Genomic DNA, 21794 nt, shown 5'->3' with positions numbered 1-21794 from the left:
CACGTCCTGCGTCATTATAGAAAATATAAACACCAGAGGAGACGCTTCCTAGCAAGCGTGAAGGACATGTGCCACCCAGCTCTGTTACTAAATTGGCGAACTTCGCATAACTGTCGACATCTAGGAAGGCAGAGTGTTTTGCTGGACTTGAAGAAGGTGACCTCATAGGAACCTTAGAAACAAGGCTGAAGCTTTACCCGCATAACAAACTAAGATGATCGGGACAAGTGTTGCGATCCGACGTATTCCGAAATCCCGAAAATTTCTCGAAAAAATGCGGGGATTTCGGCACATATTACAAGCCTCCCGTTTTTGCAGTCCCGACGCAACAACAACAACAAATAAATCGTGACTGAGTCCCGAAGCAGAACTGTGCACAATTACCAGTCGTTTGTTTAGTTTCTAGCACTTGTTTGAATAATGTATAATTCTTTATCCTTAACTGCCTCTTAAGCACCCTAATAGCGCACGCATATTTCCTTCCTCCTGCGGTGCAGTGTGCGGGCTGGAATTGTTGACAGCTGTGACACACACGCCGAAGCTCCGTGCCCTCCTTTGCACTTTCAAGGTGAGTGACACAAAAAAGAAAGAGAGAAGAGAGAGAGAGAAAGCAGAAAATACTGTTGATCGGGGAGCTCAGTTTAATTTAAACAATGAACAGACCCAGCGTCTGGTTTTACTTTTTGCATGCTGAAGATGGACTGCGCACTAAGTGCAGCAGGTCGCGCAAAGTGCTGACAACTCAGAAGTCTCCACAAACATCTCTTTCGGCACAACGTGAACCAGTCGCCCTCCCCCTTTCGCTTGGCAAAGACATACTCACTCAAGTGAAGTGTCATACATTCCTTGGTGTTATCTTGGACGGCAATCTCTCATGGAGCGCCCATATCAGGTACCTGGAAGCGTAAGTTCAACGTTGGACCAATGTCACTTCCCACTTCGCTGACACTGCATGGGGGATCGATCAGAAATCGCTGCTATCCATTCATGGAGCATATATTCACGGAAACCATCTCTACAGCCTACCGGATTTATATTGCATCTCACGAACTTCGAAACAGAGACTTCGGCGTCTCTTGGCCAGAAACTTGAGAGTCTGCTTCGTAATAGCGTGCGCCGTTGAAGCACGCATGGTGGGGGCAGATACCTGAGAGCCGACAGTGGAGGTCTTACGTCTCGGGGGAAGTGTTCGCCATTATCTGCGCCTCCTCACTGAACGCCACCGTTAACCGTTGGTCCTGAAGCTCCAAAGGCGGAGGCAGAGCAGCATTTCTCGCTGTACCTCTGCTGTAAAGACGTTGCCGCCTGTCTTTGTTGGTAGATCCATGGTCCCCAGGGAATTGTTGAGGCCTTCAATTTCCACGACCACTCCCTGGGCTCACGAACAAAGATGATCACGTTGCAGCGCCCTTGTTGAAACAACTTGCGCTAGCAATGATGCAGTGCCGATACCCTACGCAGACTGCAGTCTTCAGGGATGGATCCATCAACTTTTAATGCTCCACTGCTGCCTTTACTATTCCGGTTGCGTCATTGTGCCACGCATACCGTCTATCGTACCACACATCCCCCCCCCCCCCCCCACACACACACATAAATGGATGATGATGGGTTGGGATGATTCCCCACGTCTGCAGGGTTGCATGCCATTTTGTTTTCCCTCGAGCACATCTACCCGCCGATAACCGTAGTTGGGGGTATACTGTGATACCAAGGCAGCCATTCAACGTATGGCGAACACGGGTGTTCGTGGATCGCTGGATGCGCCTGTAGTTATGAAGGTAAGCCGCCTTCAGGTGAGCGGGCACTCTGTTTATGTCCAATGGACTCCTGCACACTGCGGCACCCACGGAATTGAAGAAGCCGACGGGGCTGCGGCAGGACTCGAACCTAGACACTCCTGATTTCCGGTCAGACGGACACGAACAGGTGTTTCATCATGTCAAGTTTTGCTTGACATGATGCCAACTTGCTCTGCACCCTCTAGAGGGATGCTACACCTACACCACGACATCAGGACTTTCTCCTGAGTTAGAGTGCCTCAAGTATACACGAGGGGGACGGACAACCAATCACGCCCTTCCCATTCTCCCTTACATCTTTCTGACTCACTTACTCATTCAGACACGAGGCAGGGCGACATCTTGTGTGAGCGACGTAAACAACGAGAATTAGCCGAGGCAGGCTACAAATTTGGACGAGACAAACAGGTAAGCCTCAACTGCACAGAATTAATGCAACAATAATTAAAAAAAAGAAACTCAGGAAAAAGGTCGTCTGTCCGGGAGGGCAGCGGCCTTGGTCTTACATAATCATTTTCTTGCTTTCCATTTTACTCAACAGAGGAGCTACATGTGAAAGCGAAAACATTGGAGGAAATAGATTTCTTTCCATCCAGAACCTATTGAGGGCGGCTTAGAGGATGGAAGTATCTGTAGCCCCCAGTAACTACAGGCGTGCGGTGCTTGTTTACAGAAAGGCTTACGATACATCGGAAGCGATAGAGGCACCAGGACGCTCCTGTTCTCAATACAAGCAGAGATCTTTCTGTCGAAGACGAGACCCAAGCTTTAGCTGTATAGCCGTATCATGCAAGTCCCAGTGAGCTCGCTCCACAAAAACGATGCATTGAGAAACGCCCACGTAATGTTGAAATAAACGGGAGGGGGTTTATGTACAGTTTGTAGACAGATGTTCAAATATTTATTTGTGATTAAATTTTTATATTTTATGTTTACAAAAAGTGGGCTTTTGTCAACATTGTGAAATCTGGGTGTCGGATAGGGAGTATTTTCACAGTGCATGCACCGGAAGCAACGTCTCTCGCACACTGGTCTCTCTGTCATACAGTTAGTCCAACGTCTCCGTCTCCCATTATGCAACATTTATCTTTGTCGTAATATGTATTGTGGACTGGACTGCGCTGAACGAGGTACTGCTTATGACATACTTGTCTGAAATCGACAGCTCATGGTCTATCCTATCTGAAGTCTCCAGATGTTGCAACGTTATTCCAGACTAATAGAATCCTGTGCCATACGACCCTTTAGACACAATATTGGTGGAGGTGGTGACGGTGACGGTGGTGGTAGTGACGAGATCAGCTTGCCCCTTCGAAGGCGATAAAACTCAATGCGGGCTATTCAACCATTGACTGAAGATGTGAGGCAAGTGTGTCGCAAGCAGTACCTCATATCAGGTACGCCAAAGAGATCAATTCGTGATCTGTGCGAATACCCAACACTACGGGAAAATGCCGTTTGACATGCGCGACTCTGTCTTTGACCTTTTAGCGATGAAAAGCCCTTATCATCACAACCCAAATGAAGTTAATATTAACTATAATTGTTATTAACTTCGTTATGGCTTAGAAGGTTCAGCTCGCGGTGTCCCCTAGGCACGTGCCTGTCCAAAGCGTGCGATAATCAAAATATGTATTTACTAATTCGCGTTACAGAAAATTCTATGAGGAAATAATGAATTTTATTTTATTGTTATCCAGCCCTACTGATCTGGTTGTAAAGTACGGCTCTTAATGTAGCCTACGCAGAATTGTATCTCACGTGCTGTTGAGTTAATCGGCTAACTTCGGATTATAGTGCTTAAGCCCATCGGCGTTCTTTATTATACTTTACTGGGCTATTAAATGGTGCAACGCCCTTCCCTCTCTGTCTCTCTTAGTCTCTCTCTCTATCTCCTTGCTTTCGACTAGAAGCAAGAAATCCGTGATCTCCTGTAAATTTTTTAATATAGTTTCTGCGTATGCGCTGGAAGTCTATGTGCTTCCTTAAGTTGCTGCGTAATGACATTAATATGAAAATCTCGTTGCTCTCTTTCCTTCTCTCTAAATGACTTTGGACACGTCCCAGTTCATGTTACCCAAGAATTACGCGCGCGAAACTAAGTGACGTTTGAGAAAACGGAACGTCAGTGATTCTTAAAGTTCAATCATTAATACTGCATGGCATGAGGAAGTTTTCTTCTTTCTTCCTTCCTTCATTTTCCTCGATTTAAAAATGAGAAGAGGTAATCAGAGATTACCATTTACCAGAGATTACGCATTTTTCTCCACGTTATTCCGTTTTCTTATACTTCATTGATTCATCTAAATTAATTCATCCATCCATCGTTGTTTTTTTCTCTGCCTCGTTTACCCTCAAGTGTGTGGTGATATCTCGCTCAGTTGGCTTATGGGGGGAATATGTTTAATGCAAAGTTAAAAAAAAAGAGAAGGGAAAGGTTAGCCACGGTGTGGGCTAGCTATTCCCTACAGCTTTCAAGCAAACAAAAGAAGACACAAACAGCTGGAATACAGAGCATTATGAAAAAAAAAAAAACCCCAGAGGAAAGACCTGCTTCACTAATCGTTGGGCATAGGACGCATCAGAGAATGTCCAGGAGTTTAGATTCCCGAAGGAATCGTGTCAGCGCAGACGTGACTTCAGCGTGCTGGGTAGGGCCAAGTAGCACCGCGAGGGAAAGCTCTCGGTAGCCAAGATGAGCAAGGCGGCGCCGGAGACCCGATCGGTGATCTTCGTACCGCCGGCAGGCAATGAGGATGTGTGGCACATCGGCTTGTACGTTGTACGTTGGGCAAAGAGGTGATGGGTGCTGATTCATCTTAAATAGGAGGACAAGAGTTCGTGCCACATTCAGCCGCAGCCGATGAAGCAACGATTCCTCGATGCGCGGGATGCGGCCAGGCACAGCATATGTCATTACAGGGTCAATGGATTTAAGGAAGGCATTGGTTCGTATAGCTTCTTGCTGAAAGAGCTGTGTGCGGTTGGCAGTGAAGCGGCGGATTTTCAGCTGGCACATAGAGTGCGCAAGGGGAAAGACAGTTGGTTGTTCAGTGTCGTGGGCTTGCCGAGCAAGAGCGTCAGCACGATCATTGCCTGAAATTCCGACATGGCTCGGAATCCATTGGAACACCACTTCGTGTCCCAGTGATACAAGTTCAGTGAGGCTTATGCTTCAATATGCATGTATCGTGTAAACACCGGCCATATATCATGTATGGGTCCTGAGTGCTTCCTTATAGCTTTCAGGGCGGAAGGGGGATATATTTATTAGACGAAAAAGAGAAAAAAAAAACGGGGGAAAGGACAGCCAAACGGGACGTCGGCTTGCTATTCCTGAAATAAATAAATAAATAAAATTAAGAAATAAGAAATAAATAAACAGAAAAGAAAATAATTAAAGAAAGAAAGAAATAAGAAGGAATAAGAAATAAATAAAATGAAAAGGAATTAGGAAATAAAGGATAAACTAACAAAGGATGAAAGAAGGATGAGGTAGATTAAAGACAAAGATGACAAAAAAAGATGACTAACAAACGGTGAGGTTAATGCGTTGAGGGTGAGAGTGGGGCACAGAAGAATGGAGATTGCACGACTGAGTTCACAGGGTTTCAGGGTTTGGAACTAGATGTGTGCTGAGTGTTATGCAAGAGTGCTAGAAATACAATGCTATAACGTTACACTATCGTGCTGTACAGGGTGCGTCACGATAAACTGACCGAAACGTTCTTAAATTTGTGGATAATTTTTCCTTCGGAGGACGTCCTGCATACCGTTGCTCCCGATATGGCCTACTTAAATGTAATATTGTGTCAGTAATTAGTGCAATTTTTAATTGTCGTTCATAGTGAATATGCTTAATTAGTGAAAACAGGATGATGATTTAATTGCAAAGTTGTTACAAAGAGAATTGGAATCAGCGGCCTCATGCAAAACAGAACTTCGCACAACGCTTGAAGATTTTGCATTTTCGTATGTTTTACTGGAGCACAGAAGCTTGCGGATTACAGACCTCAAGGTTGTGCTCTGCAACTCTGCAATTAAACCATAAACCTATTTTCACAAATTAGGACAGTAATTAAGAAAGTTAATTGAAATCTGTTCTAATTACTGACAAAATATCACCTGTAGCTACGCCATATCGGAAATGGTTATACCCATCAACTCTTTCGGAGGAAAAATCATCCACGAAGTTAAGAAATTTTGGTCCGTTTCTCGTAACGCACCCTGTATATCATTGCACGTATTATAGATTAAATATGGCAGTCCTCGAAAAAGTCAGACAGCCGCGGGCTTTGAACCACGCGACTCCCATATTTCAACTTCGTGTTCTAAGGCATTGAGGCTTGTACTGTGTTTGTCTGTGTGTGTGTGTTCCAGCCTCAGAAGAGTAAATTAAGGATATAGGGAATGGTAGGCTAAAACGATAAGGAAGATGGGCTCACTAATTTTGTGACTCATCTAATCAGTCAACAATACAACAGTTACTTTCCAACATATTATAGACAGGGGGAAAGTAATGCTGCGGTGGTGTAATGGTGTTGTCGACAAGCAGTAAACAATATAGTATATTTAAATATTTCCGAAAAAATATTTCCATACTCAGGTGGTCCTTTCAGAAGCCACAGGTGTCTGGTGACGTTTGTATATGTCCAGTCGGGCGCTAAAATTTCAGGTTGAAGCTTTCTCTAACTTTTGCGGTATTCATTATGCACGTTTCTTCGACTGTGTTCTTCTTGGTGAGGATGCACGTGCGATTAATGCCGCGCGCTGTCATGCTTGATAATAGGCACTCCTTATTAGTAAGCATTGACGTAGCCCTCCCTTCTATCTCCGTCCCTGTTCGCGCTTCCCTACGTGACCAATTAGCTAGCTGGGTTTGGAGTGGGGGGGGGGGGGGTGTTTTGCAGTTGGTGGTTCTGTATTGAGTAAACTCCCAGTTGTAAGCCGGCGCTCGTTGTCGTGCGCCGTCTCATTGATATGCACAGATAATTATGTTCGTTTAATGTTTTACCTCGTGTTCCACATCCTATGTCCTGTCCAAATCCCGCAGTCTTTTTTTTTTAAAGATATATTTTTGCGCCACGTGTTCCAGGTACGCTAACTTTTATTTCACTTTTGTGAGCAGGAAATTGCGAACGCTTTTGCATTGATAACTTACGCGTGTGCATTGCCTCGCATTCTAAAATGTCACACTCCCTCAAATAACACGCTGCCCCTCTATTATTGCAATTTTGTCCTCCTGATATCCAATTCCTAGCACACTACAGAGCACGCCCACCCGTAATGGTGGATGAAACAGGACACTTTTTGTGCGGGAAGTTCCCAGTACTCAGAGTAGCGTATCGTTATCAAGCTTTGTTCGTTCTAGCTTCATTCGTTTTTACTTTACTTTAGTAAGTTTATCTCTTTCGTCGCTCACCGGTCCTATTTCAGCAGTGTCGAAGTTGTAGACCGTACATGTAAAATCATTTTAGGTTATAACTTCGCACCAGAGCCACACCTCAACGTGGAATTATCGCTTTTAAGAATAGAATGGTCCATCGGTCCAGTAGTAGTTGGCACGGAGAAAAGTTATCAGTAATCCTTAAAACATAATTCTCACTCCAGATGTAACTTCGACGTTGTCAAAGGTGTTGTGGGTTAGAGACATCGATAAGATATTCAGGGTATTCCTCAGGCAGGCCCTCCATCAGGCGCCTGTCGTGGCTAACCTCTCCAAAAACCTATACTAAACAAACAAATAACTTTCTGGACCAACTCGGTCCAACCTTGCAGTTGGTGGCAGTCTGCCGACACCACTAACTATGACCAACTTGGTGGGAATCGGTCGCCGAGCGAAAACTTCAGAAGTTGGTCGTGCATCGGCCAATCACTGAGTGAAGCATTGAGTCTTGAGACTCGGAGAAAACCGAGGAGAGCGGCAGTAACAGCCCACTGGTTGGGGTGCAGTGAACTGCCTTGCAGCGTCTGAGGAAGCCCTCTACTAAGCCAATACGCTATGCAAGTGGGTCAGCTATCTGCGCAGCTCCCCAGTTTTCCTCTTTTTCCTATTACCCGTGGGCCGACTTCATTGGACCCTCTAACAGGTACGTGGGCAACATTTCAAGGTGAAGCGCACGTAGTCCCTTCTGTGTTCCCACGCTGATGTACAAGGCCCCCTTATTACTGCCTTGTTAGTGGACGCACACATCACGTCACGTGGCTTCTCCAAACTGCCCTCTCCCCTTCGCAGAGACGAACTGTCACATTGCGCTCTTTCTTGGAAGCAGTTGACGTCACATTGCTTACTTTACCGTAGCGTTTTCCTCGTCTGATGTACTAAAGCTCCCTTGTGGTGGGCAGGTACGTGGCTCTGCAGCCTATGGAACAGCGGAGCGACCACTAAGAAAAACCGTGTATTCACACTAGCGACATCCTCAGAGGAAGGTTCTAGTGGAAGAATAAAAAATAAAAACTGCTCACGGAGCCGAAGTTCCGCTCCGTGTTACGTTGAGCATTCACACGGAACCGGAATATAGGGAGTAGCGTATTGCGCACTTAGCAGACGACACCGTCAGCATTTTTTCCTGTCGTCCGCTACGGAATAATTATGACCTGTGTTGTCAATGCGCCATTAAAATTCCAATCATCATCATCAGCAGCTACGGAATAACTTGTGGCTGGATATTCCCCACGGTTAGCAGTGCACGTGAAGACACGACGTTGAGCGTTCGCGTTCACGTGACAGCAGAAGGCCGTGACGTTTTTCGCATCTTCCGCTGGAGTATTCTGGGGAATGTCGCTCGGTAAAGTGCATAAACTTCTCCTGGCGTAATAAAAGATGTCCCTACACTAACAGCAATAGGAACTGGTAACAACAACTTTATTTATGATGATGAATGGGGAGTTTCATCGCCAGGAGCAATACTCTACCCCATTGCTGGTGGTGACGTTGAGAATGAAATAATGATTAAACCTATGTACCCACTTCACAATGCTAGTAGTATACTTAAAAAATCGTACAGTTGTAACGGGAGAAGCTGGATGACACTATTTCTGTTTGGATCAATACTGGTCGAGGACTTCTTTTCAATTGTGCTCTGCCGTCCTTCAGCATTTCGTTCTTCGTCATCAGTCACCTGCCAGCAACATGCCGCTCCATTCCGCACTGTGCTTACTGGCTTTGTATCGAGTCTGACAAAGCCGACAGACCTGGACTGCCTTATTCAAGGAAGTTCGATAATGTAAGTATATGTGTTATATTGGTTTCACATATCCCCACCACATATTGAGTGTGTATATCGCTGTACTTTTGATGCTATAGCATATCTAGTGTACATTATTATAGAACACCTAGTGTGGAAAACTCGACACCAGCCACACAATGCCAACAATTGTTTCTGCCTTTCCGACTGTTTATTTTTATTATAATATATTTTAGTATGATCGTCTGATTTTTAATAGTCACAATTTTTCCATGGTTTTGGCGCACTATAGCTTGAGTTGGTTATGCGCCATTAAAATTGGATCATCATCATCATCTTTCACTGCCATTATTCAATTGAAGTGCCATGTTTCATTTGGATACAATGATATGGCCAGAGATATTTTTTGCTTTCGTTCTGGAGTTGCTCATTTCAGAAGAATCGTCACTGTGAAGTCTGACTAAAACCAAACACTTTTCTTTCAGAGCATCCCTTATGCACCTGCATTTCAATTAAGATATGTCTTACAAGAATGACAGACAACTCAACAGCGATGAACATTTGAAGTTGGAAGTGCTGGAACACAGATGCGTTAATCTGTGTGAAAGATGATTTGACAGGGCGTAGGTCACAAGCTAATTTCTGTCTGCCGAAGAGGTGTCAACTATGCTCCTTCTATCTACTAACGAGCACCACTTTTTAGGGTTCCTTCTAAACTAATGGAGCACATCATATACCATCACGTTGTTAACCATGTTGAGTCTATCAATTTCTTTTGTTAAATTCCAGCATGGCTTTAGAAAAGGGTATTTAGGCAAAACTAACATAATTCGGTGACAGCATTTTAAACTGTCTCGATTTCTGGGTCCACGTAGATGCAGTATTTTTTTATTTTGTAAGGGCTTCTGACACTGTGCTTTATGCTCGCGTGTTGGCCAAACTAGCCTCATTAAAATTTGATCCTGCTACCATTAATTGGATATGCAGTTTCTTGACTAACCGCAACCGTGCTCCCAACAATTCGTGAGGAGAACCTATCATATCGCCACCACGCAGCGTTTGTCACGTTACATTTGCATCACATTTTAATCTAGTGTGAAGCAAGGCCTTTAGGTGATCGGTCTTGTATAATTACACGCCCCTCCGTTATGTAGCACCACACGGTTGTTCAAGCTATGACAGATAACTAAATATATTACCAAGTAAATTGTTTACAAGGCTCATTACCCCATTTCACCACATTACTGCAAGCAATTGTTAGAGTAGTGGCCCAGGGTATGAAGCTCGCCACTAATCATTATTCAAAGAAAGTTCATAATGCTGCACGTTCATAATGTAGAATCTTTTACTGAAAACACCGACTTAACGCAACGATTGAGAACAAAGAGAGTGAACGTTTCATCGCCTATCCGGGTGGCATCATCGCTATAACAGAGAACAGTCAAAAACAACCTTGAAGGAGTCAAATCAGTGGTGTGCATTCCTTTCATCCAAGGTGTTTCATACTCCATTTGAAGGGCACTCTGCCAAGTGCATAGACTGTGATGCCACCTACATTGGCGAGACAGACAAAAGATATGGGACAATTAAGACTAAAAGAGCACACAAGGGTCGTTGCCAAGGCTTCTAATGTTACTCAAACCAGGACCGAATTAGTCTACCTTTGTTGGCCTAAGGAACATGTATTTAATTTTGATGGTGCGGTAACCTTTGCGCGTGACTAGCGATGTGGCCCTAGAAAATCCTGGTTTATCATACGTGATGCATCAGCCCAGCCTATAATACAAACTGTGACCCCCTATCGGATGTGTATGATGCCCTCTTAGATACGTAGGCTGGTGTGCTCGTCTTTGGTCTCTGTTGTACTTGTAGAGGAGTATAGTCTTCCTCTACATGAGTCCCGACCGACGACGATGGTATGCCACGGAGAGGCGATGACGGTGGCCTATCTCCATGGCCGCGCCGGTGGAACTGAGACCGGTGCTCAGGCGTGTGGCCATCTTCGTCGTTGTCCACCGCCCGCTACAGTGCTCCCCCCTCAGACGTGGAGCGGCGACAACAAAGATCGATGAATCACGTCGACACAGGAGGGAGAAGCAAGAGCGACCGTGGATGACGCGCACTGCTGGACATGTCCATGGCACGGCACAGCGCACGTGGCAGGAAGAGGTCGATGAGGGACGAAGTCGTTGAAGTCGTGGACGTGCGTTGAAGTGTGTCTGGGGTACCGCAGCCGGCACGGGAGCGAGAGCTCGTATGGTCCCAGGAAGTGAGGCTGCGTTAGCCGTGTTGACTGCCGAGACGCCGGCTGAAGTAGTGCCGTGGCGTCGGCTGCCGTGACTGCCGAAACCGGCAGGGGAGCACGTTGCTCAGTTGTCGCGGCCGGCAGCGGATGCGAGTCGAGATGTGGAAATGAAGCGGTGGGTCGTCAGTGTGCCGGAAGCCATGGACAGCGCAGGTCGGTCCTTGGAAGCCGTGATGCGATGGTCGGTGGGCGGATGCGATGATCAGTGAGCGGTCGGGTCGTTGCGGGTCGGTCGGTCGATCGGTGCGGGTCGGTGGGTCGGTCAGTGTGGACAGAAGCGGTCGACGTGTCGGGCGGGAGGCGAAGGCCGTTCGGGATGTGATCGTGATGGGCCGAATGATGATTGTGGCTTCCAGGTATAGCGTGTCGTGGTAGTGCTCGTGGATGGTGTGGTCAGAAATTTGGGATGGTGAAGGGCCTAATTGCGCCGAACTTGACGTTGATCGTTCGGGTCACCAAATGTAGAGGAGGATAGTCTTCCTCTACATGAGTCCCGACCGGCGACGATGGTATGCCACGGAGAGGCGATGACGGTAGCCTATCTCCATGGCCGAGCCGGTGGAACTGAGGCCGGTGCTCCAGGCGCGTGGCCATCTTAGTCGTTGTCCACGGCCCGCTACATACTGATGATGCCACCCCGATAGGCGGCAAAACGTTTACGCTCGGTTTTAATCGTTGTGTTAAGCGGTGTTTGCAGTAAAGGATGTTGCATTATGAGGTCGTCACCCGGCATTTGGAATACATTTTAAAATAAAGTTGTTGTTTTACAAAGCTCATTACATTGTAGAAATCATTCTTAGTGCCTATTGTTTAGGGGATACCATTCTTGCAGTCACATGAAGCGCTGAAGGGCCAATTTCGAAAGTAAAGGCAATCTGATTTATGTTCTTGCCGACATGGCACAGCGTATGCACGAGGTAGCTCCATTTCAGGAGCCTGAGAACACTCAAAGCAATTAGTGTGCTAGCATTAGATATTGTGTGCAGCATTACATATTTGCTTTTGCTAGGGCAACTAAGAAGGGTGGATAGAAAGATAGTTGCAACCTGTTTCCACAGAAGACACTCAGATTCATTAGCAATTTCCTGCAAGAGAGCTAAGGCTTTTCCAGATTACTAGAACACGGCTACCTGGTTGTAGATAACAAGAACTCATACACCAGATGTCAGTGTTACACACACCCTGATTTCCATCACAACAGTTAAAAGGTGTGATCCCCTAAACCTGCACAAAATTCCTGGAGTGTCTTCACTGGGCACTGTGGCTTTTCCTCTCATAGGGTGCTCTCCATGAACCTGACTCCCAGTTCTGGATGCACTGCCTGAGGTAACTTCCGCATGCTTTCCCGACATGAATGGTCGCAACTTCTATGAGCAGTGTTGTGTTACTGATAGCAATATGAAATGCTATGCCTTGACAGGTTATGATATCCTTGATATCCTTCTTGAGACCGTAGAGAGATGTTCCTTGCTCCCTTTATTCCAAACCGCACTATCAGACGCAAGCCCACTTGCTCGGCAGGCCCATGACACTGAGCAACCAACTGTCTTTCCCCTTGCGCATTCTATGTGCCAGCTGAAAATCCGCCGCTTCAATGCCAACCGCACACAGCTCTTTCAGCAAGAAGCTATACGAACGAATGCCCTCCCTAAATTCATTGACCCTATGCTGTGCCTGGTCGCATCCCGCGCATCGAGGAATCGTTGCTTCATCGGCTGCGGCCGAATGTGGCACGAACTCCTCTCCTCCTATTTAAGATGAATCAGCACCCATCACCTCTTTGCCCAACGTGCAACGTAGAAGCCGACGTGCCACACATCCTCATTGCCTGCCGGCGGTACGAAGATCACCGATCGAGTCTCCGGCGCCGCCTTGCTAATCTAGGCTACCGAGAGCTTTCCCTCGCGATGCTACTTGGCCCTACCCAGCACGCTGAAGTCACGTCTGCGCTGACATGATTCCTTCGGGAATCTAAACTCCTGGGCATTCTCTGATACGTCCTATGCGCAACGATTAGTGAAGGAGCTGTTTCTTCTGTATTTTTTCATAATTTTCTGTATCCCAGCTGTTTGTATCTTCTTTTGTTTGCTTGAAAGCCTTAGGGAATAGCAAGCCCACATCGTGGCTAAACTTTCACTTCTCTTTTTTTTTTTTACTTTTCATTAAACATACCCCCCCCCCCCATTTGCCACCAAGCCGATTAGTATTGTCTCACAGTCAAGGGAATCAATCATTGAGGCTCAGAAAAGCTGTTTTTTATGGGGAGCTGATCCAGGACTGAGACATGAGTAGCCCCGAGAAAGCACCAGGGTTTCTTTGAATTTTATATGTGTCAGCTTTTAATTTCCTCCTGTCCCCCTTTTTTATGTAGTACCTGATTACTTTAGCCTTGTTCAGCTTTGGAGACTGAGGACGTGGAGATTATGTAAGAAGTGGAATTTGGCTGTAGGCACAATGAGGCAAAGTCTGACAACATACCTTCTGAGAATGTTTATGTATCATTCACACAAAGAGAGGATAGGTATTACAACAGATGTCACATCTTTTTCTGGTTTTGATATTTATTTATTCATGGATATACCTCAAAGGGCCCTTGCGGCATTACATGAGGGAGGACATCAACATGGGTCACTTAGCAAATACAGAAGTTACAGGGAACATGTATATTTGAAAGACAGACTCTGCTTTTCATTTGTTCATCAGTCTTGCTCAAGAAATTGTTCAGTGTAGCAACGGTACACAATGTAACGAAAGGAGTGGTCATCTATCGTTCCCCAACACTCATTAAAAAGGACTAGTGTTGTGTTTCAACATAACATATTGAACTCATAAACCATGCATCATCCTGAGAGCTATAAGTCATCCTAGATAGAGATGCTGAATTATTTTAAATGCGATAGACGAGCTGTGCGAAGAGGTACCTCCAGTTAGGATGTTGGGTACTTGAAGCCTGTGGCAGTTTCTCTGTGGAAGGCTCGCCAGTTCCTGTTCACTGCACAGGCTGGGATGACTATGCTCTTGTTTTTCCCAAGCTTGTGGTAAAAACACCTTGCAAATTGGCGATACGCAGTATATCCATATCGTCTACGCAGGTGTACATAAAATATAGCTTAGGCAAATAGGCAACCGGTCACAGTACAGGGTGTGTGTCGTGGCAATTCCACATGTACTTGAGAGCGACTGAAATTTATCTGCACACACCCTGTATATTACTACACATGCTGTATTTTTTTAGAAACCAACATTTTTTACTTTTCTGTAAATCGAAAGAAAGATCACTCAATATAGCTAAGAGCCTACGCTAAAAACCTAAGCACAGGGCAATACATAAAAAGGTGACTTAAGACACAGCACACTGACAATTACCCCACAGTTGTCTATATTGCTTTTCTCCAATTCACAGTTCTCTATTATGTCGTCTTTTATGTGCTACGCCCTGTACTGGAGTTTTTAGAGACTTTAATGCAGGGCTAAACCAATTTTTAGCGCCCAAATTTTACCATCGTTCGACAGGGCCACATGTGACTCACTTGTGTATATGGTCGCTCATAGGATCGCGCTGCAATTCAAACTATGCCACCTTCAGGACAGTCGTATTGAAGCACAGAAGTTGGAAATATTCGCGGGTTGTAATGCACTCATATAGCTGTCATTCAGCTGCGCTTTCGAGCTCCTTACAGCACAAGCATTCGATCTCCTTCGGCATTTATGACACACCAGCCGCACCGGCACCTTAAACAGCAAGTACGCATTAAATATGAGGACACGAAATTTCAGAGTACGTTTACATGTTCGATCACAGTTTGCGTTCAAAAGCTCGTCGCTTACCTGTCTGTCGAAGACAGGCGACTGATTCTGTTTCCTTAATCTGTGACCGATGTTCGTAGAGCTCTGACTTCGGCTCGCATTTGCGGCATCGGCGACGTTTCGAAAGCGAGGCTCCCGAACTGTTCAGCACAGTGAATTTCCTTCTTGGTAGCAGAAAGGTAAAAAAAAAAAAAAGTTCCGGGATGGAAGTCTTCGCATTTCTTGCTTCGACGTGCATATTGAAGATCGCTTTCCGGATGCCGCCGCTTTCACAAACTCACTAACAACAGAACTTCCGGTCTGGGCGCCCAATGAAACATGAACCATATGTTTTCGTCACGCACACGGAAATTGGCGGATATCCACTACAAATAGGCTAGATTTCGGCGCCGATTGCGCGAGTTGAGGAGGAAAAGCCAAGCTGGTTTTCAGCTCCCCGTTTGGCAAACTTTGCCGCCGCGCACAGCCAAAATATTTCGCGTGTGGCTTGGAGGCATATTATACCTTCGTAATAGATGCAAATGAAATATTTGTTGAACTTCTGGTCAGAGTCCCTTTAACGCCTGTGCTGACTTTCCACTTGTTCAAGCAGCTATGTGTAGGTTCGTTCCTGATACGCCGCGTTGCCACATTAGACTTACAATATTTGAAAACATTCACTGTATGAAGCTATAGGTACAGCTTGGGACAAAAGTTTACGGAACACGGCGTTGGCGTATTTCTACATCGGAGCGGCCCCGTCATACCTGCCAGGAATAGCTTAAATAAGAAACAGGTGACCAGCTGTTCTCTCCATCGTTTAGTATGTGTGTTTGCTCCCGCTTGCTGCTAGGGTGCTGCTCAAGAGGAGAAATGTCACATCCCGCTGTTCCGTAAACTTTTGTCCCAAGCTGTACCCTCCCTCCCAAGTACTGACCGAGCCCAATGCTGCTTAGCTTCGGTACTCTATAGGTACCCCGATGGATGATCACACTCATAGCTCAAAAACCCAACCTTGGATTATATAAGGCCTTCCCACGCGTCTATTCTATCAGCATCCGTCGCCCCCCACAGACATTGCATGTCATCTTCAATAATGACCCTCACATAGCGATGTTGCCTACTGGTCCAGAACCACCACAGGAGGCCTCATAAGAGACACAGCAGGCCCACACAAGTATGAATGACTATTTTGGGAGGCACTGGAGAGTGTGTAGTTGCGTAACATCCGTCCCATGGAACAACGGAATCGTTTCATAAAAGTGATCACGCTGGAGGCCTTCAGGGAGGATTCCTGTGAATGTCGGTGATCCGCCCATATATTGCGGTCACATGCTAGAGCGTGAAAATTGATTGAGCTCACCCACCACAGTCTACGAATCGCGGTAAACAGATTTGCATGCGGTTTCGTAACCAACCCGAAGCCCGGATGTGTTGCAATTCGGCCTTTTTCTTACATACGTGCTACAGGGACTCCTTTTAGATGACGTTGGTATCGCACACGTGCATGCGATGTGCATGTGAACTGCGCTGACTCGGGAAGTTAGGGTGCCTCAATACTAGCTCCCTCTGCATAGGGTGAAGACAACCGCGTCGCCTGCTACGAATTTTCGCCATCTTGACGCCCACGCGCAGCTCGCGATGGGCTCACAAAAGTGTAGCTAAGCTACGTACTACATTTTAGAGTTGAGTAAATACATAGCAGAGGAGGTTTGAAGGGGTAGGTAAAATCGAGACACAACATTCATGCGTAAGCGTTGGCGTCAACATGGCGGCTTTGCGGCATTCGCTTCTACAAAGGGTGACTCCAACCTATACACAGAGGTAGCCAGTATTGAAGCATCCTATACGGCATGGAGGAAGGAAACACAAAAGCGGCCCTTCCAACTTTTTTCCACTGGGACTGGCGTGCCAGCCTTCGCATTGCATTGTGGGATGCTCCTGTCTACCACGTGGCCGTTCACATGACCCAAAGAGCATGCGAGCTCCCAAAGCAGACGGCGCGAGTCGTGGTTGTCTTACAGTCAGGGGCGGTCCCAGCGAAGTACTTTAAGGGGGGAGGGGGGGCGTCTGCGAGCCTTTAGCCAGTCGCTATCCATTCGGGTGCGAGGGGGGGAGGGGTTCTGGACACGGGCTCAACCTTTTCTCGCATGAAATCTGGAGGAAGAGACGAAAAATTGACCAGGCTAAGCTTTGGGGGGGGGGGGGGGGGCGACCGCCCGCCCACCCTTTGGGACCGCCACTGCCCGCCCACCCTTTGGGACCGCCACTGCTTACAGTTCAGATATCTGCATTGTGATAACGCGCGCGTGCAGTTTTATTTCTGTGTGTTCGGAGGTTTACTCTTCTATTACCAAGACCACTCACGGTCTGCAGCACAAGCACACAGGACTAGAAACATCATGCGTGGCAGTGAGTGTGACGACGTGGCTGTACGTTTTGTGTGTATGTTGCAGAACATGTTGTATGAACATGTATGTTGTAAAGAACACCATTGATCAAACTCAAGGGGTCATGCTCTTCTTCTTAGGTTGAGCGCACCTTGGTTAACGCTGTCTGCCTTGGTGGTCCGTGCCTTGGAATACCACCGAACGGTCGCAGGGCAGTTTTGCTTGCAGTACTGCTCCTTAAAAGATGCTTTGTCTTTCTCTTTCATCGTCATTGCGTCTGCGAACCAGACTTTAAAACTCCTTTAAAACTTTCAAGGATTGGCCCATATCTTCCAGTCTCTTCAACAGAAGTGTTACAGCAGAACAGTTTTTGTCACGTGACAGCAAGTCACGTGGCACGCACTATATAAGCAGATACTACCGAGGACTAGATTCTTGGCTAAGACAACAACAACAATTTTATTTTGGTGGTGATGATGATTGGCTAAGAAACGAAATGTAGAAATGACTAACCTGTAATACATTATGATATGAAAGGACAACACACACAGACGATGATGAGATGGGGCTGATGCCCAAGTGCCATTTATAGATAGTGCGAGATGATGATGGAGATGAGGATTCAGAGGATCAAAGCCGGGTGGAGAGGCCTGTTGATAACAGGAAATCCCAAAGGTGACGGAGACCTTGGTGCATATGAACGCTACTGGACCATGGGCCCAGCACCTTGCCTATGGTAAAGGGGGGGGGGGGGTCGATTGCGTGCATTCCGTGTTGCGAGATCTCGCGATCCCGCTGGTAGACAGGGCAGTCCATAAGTAGGTGGTGCAGGTCAGCACGCACACTGCATGATGCACAAAGGTCCGATGGCGCACGGCCAAGGCGCTGCTTCATAACTGGGGTAAATGCGACATTCAGCAGCGTAAAAATAAATGAACTCCCGCATAAACAACAAGGGGATGAGACAGGTCATTCTGCCATACTATCATCAATTGTAATAATGGAAAATAACCGGACACCTCCTCTGAGCGTTAAAGGAACATCGATAACGGAGTCAATTCTCTTCCCTTCCGCACTAACACATATACGATCCTTGCACAGCAACAATCATCGTATTTATGCAAACCGGAAGAGGACCCTTCTTCCTATAAATCCCCGTCGGTACGTCTTGCCTTCCAGCATCGGACACTCAGCCTCGTACGTGTTTACCTTCCACTGCACATATCGTGTGTACCCTTCCTTCGCCCCTCCCCCCCTTCCTTTTTTCCTTTTTTTTTCTTTTCTTTTTTTTTTGCTTTCGTATTCCGCCAGGCACTAACACTATTTTCTCATCTTCGGAGCGGCGGTAGTCGCTCCACCTCTTTGCGGAAATAGCTCTGTTGACATGCTTGCGTTGTTGGCTGAGACTTTTCGAAGAGTGAGGTGGACTCGTCTTGTGTGTGTGTGTGTTGTCGCAGCAATTGCTTGCAATGTGTGCTCTGTATCCTAGTACGCTGGCTCCCACCAGGCTCTAACCACATTTCGCTTTTGACTCGTATGAGCATTGGTTTATAATAAATGAAGTGCAAGTCCCCGAAGAAACGTCTTTAGTGATGGTGCTGTGTTTCCTTGTGTGCTTTCAGTGTAAGCAGTCTTTCTATGTAGTCTCTTGCTTGATTACATTTCCTGTTTGTTGCAATGACTCTCCCAGTCGCTTTGGTATATTGTACGCCGAGCATTACGTAGAATGGAGGTTGTGCCAGTTGAATTAAAGAACGCCACGAGACAGTGACCCGGATATCATTTACGAACCTCTTTCAAGGACGAACTATGGATTTCAAAGGTTGGAAGCAAACATGCCACGTCTCTTAAACTACCTTCATGGGCATAATATTAATATTGAAACGATCTCTTTCAGAGAACTTAACCACTTTCTGTTTCACAATGTTATAATGCTGTAGTAACTATACTTATGTTGATGTTGGTTATGTTTGTTTAACATATTGTTTCTTTGATACCTTATTTGCCGGTATAGTAGTGCCATTAAGAATACGCGTCAGATTCTACATTTTTAGCTTGTTAACATTGCTGCCATTTTTTTCTTTTTTTTCAGTTTATATGCATTACAGTGTATTTATTGGTTGTACAACTTTTTTGTGTACGTGATTAAATCAGCTCGCTGCTGTCTCTGTGGTAGCCGAGGCGTTCTTCAAGCTCTGTAGCTTTTAGCTTCGACTTCCATCATCTATATGATGGAAACAAATAAAATCAAATAAATAAAAAATCTCTAAACAAAGATCTCGTTATGTCGTATCGTATCGTTTTGAGAGGTGCGATCCGCTTGCCAGAGATGGCGGCAAGGTGCCCCCTTAGAAAAAGAAAGAGAAAGAAGAAGGAGGGGGGGGGGTATGTTTAGTATATAAAAAAATAGGAGGGAAAGGTTAGCCTGCGCTACAGCGGCTTGCTATTCCTAGCAAAGGAAGGAGAATACGAAAGACAAACAAAAAGAAAAACAAACAAACAAAAAGGAAAACAAACACGAAATTGATGGAGGGACTGAAAGCATGGGAGGAAATGAAACACGCATGATGCACAACAAACACAGGGAGGTCCCGCGCAGGGCAGTATACAACGTCCAAATGGCTTTCATGTTGGGACACGGTGGCGGTTTTCTATAACTGAAAGTACACTTACTCATATTCTTATCAGCTACTTTCCTTCGGGAGTCTAAACTCCTGGGCATTCTCTGATACGTCCTACGCGCAACGATTAGTGAAGGAGCTTAGATGGGTAGAAATCCAGCGAACCGGTAGAGATGTAGGAAGGGAGTTGCCTCAGGACAGAAGCCGCCGATATTTCGAACAGAGACTGTTCTTCTTCTGAGCTGTTTCTTCTGTATTTTTTCATAATTTTCTGTATCCTATAGCTGTTTGTATCTTCTTTTGTTTGCTTGAAAGCTTTAGGGAATAGCAACCCCACATCGCGGCTAACCTTTCCCTTCTCTTTTTTTACTTTGCATTAAACATACCCCCCCCCCTCCCTAGGCGTCAGAATTAAGCAACCAACTCCAATCAGAGCAACTGCAGCGATGAACTACAATAGGCGTCGCCAGACGTTATGTACCTGTGTGAGCAGTGAACAGAACAGGCAGGGCTCATATGCTGCCTTCTTACGCGAAATGCTGCGTGTTTGTTGCAAACGCCTGGTATAGGTCGTGTTTTGTTACATTTTTGGATTCGAAACAACTGCTTGTGACGTGGAACTGGGGGTATCAATAGTCAGGGATTCAGCGGGGACAGCTTGCGATGGTAAACACGAATGTCGACGACAAAATGTTGCTCCAGCGCCGCCACCAGGGACAGTGCTTCCGCAGTATGGGCGTCAGTCTGCTCCGCGAAGCATCAATCTGCAGTCTTCTGTTGCGTTTAGTTAGTTTAGTCTGGATGAAGAGAAAAAAATACGGATTTGTTAGTCCCAGCGGGGTAAAGACATGGCTATTTCGATGCTTGTCGCCTGGGAAAAAATATACATGGACAACAAAAAAACAATATCGACCAAGTCTGACGCAACCCAGTAGACCAATAGACGAAACGGCAGAGGGCTAATATTGAAACAGTTGTGACGCACAATGAAATGAAAAGAGAGTGCTAGAGAGACAAGTAAATGTAAGATTTACTTTGCTATTGTTTGGTATTGACATTGATATGTTGTCCTCAAGGTTTGAATAAACGAATCCCTCCTGGTTCCTCCGGCGAACAAAAGGGCTATGATATAAAAAAGAAACAAAAAATGTGCTGCCCTCTATATAAATTGTGCTTTAGGCTGCTGTACTTTATTTATATTTGTTTATTTCACTGTACATGCTTTACTTTACTTTTGTACATGCTTTCTGAGTCTGCTCCAGAACAGGTGAATAGACAAAGTGGGATGATGACGATGTTGATGTTGAGCCTGAAATAAAAGGGAGAGACTGAATTCATCAAACGACGAATTATATGAGTAGTCGGTATAAACCTGGATTGGATTGGATTGGAAAAAGAAAGAAAAACGTAATCCTTACTATTCCAGTAGAAACATGTGAATTTGTACGTGGACAGCGTGCAAGATAGGGACGATGGGCACATAACCCAGACGCTGTTAATATCCGACGTTACTAGAGCAATCTAGGGAGGCGATTTAGACCCCAGTCATACTGCATGAGCCGCTCGACGATTGCTTGGATTAGGGTTATGCTGGCGGTTGGAACCGAGGTATGTCGTACAGTGTGAGATTATATACGCAGTAAGATTGGACGAATGAGGCTGTGATCCTTAGAGATTGTCCTTCAGGGGATGAATCTGCACCC

At 45.9% G+C, this 21794-nt stretch overlaps 1 protein-coding gene across 1 annotated transcript in view; it reads left to right on the top strand.

The window, feature by feature from the left end:
• Positions 1 to 21794, top strand: part of LOC135394625 (uncharacterized) — a 214867-nt gene that overhangs the window by 128182 nt on the left and 64891 nt on the right. The window lies entirely within an intron of this gene.

This window comes from Ornithodoros turicata, chromosome 5 (assembly GCF_037126465.1).
Source record: "Ornithodoros turicata isolate Travis chromosome 5, ASM3712646v1, whole genome shotgun sequence".
NCBI lineage: Eukaryota > Metazoa > Arthropoda > Arachnida > Ixodida > Argasidae > Ornithodoros > Ornithodoros turicata.
Note: the sequence above shows the minus strand (reverse complement) of the source record. Positions and strands in the feature narration are given on the sequence as shown.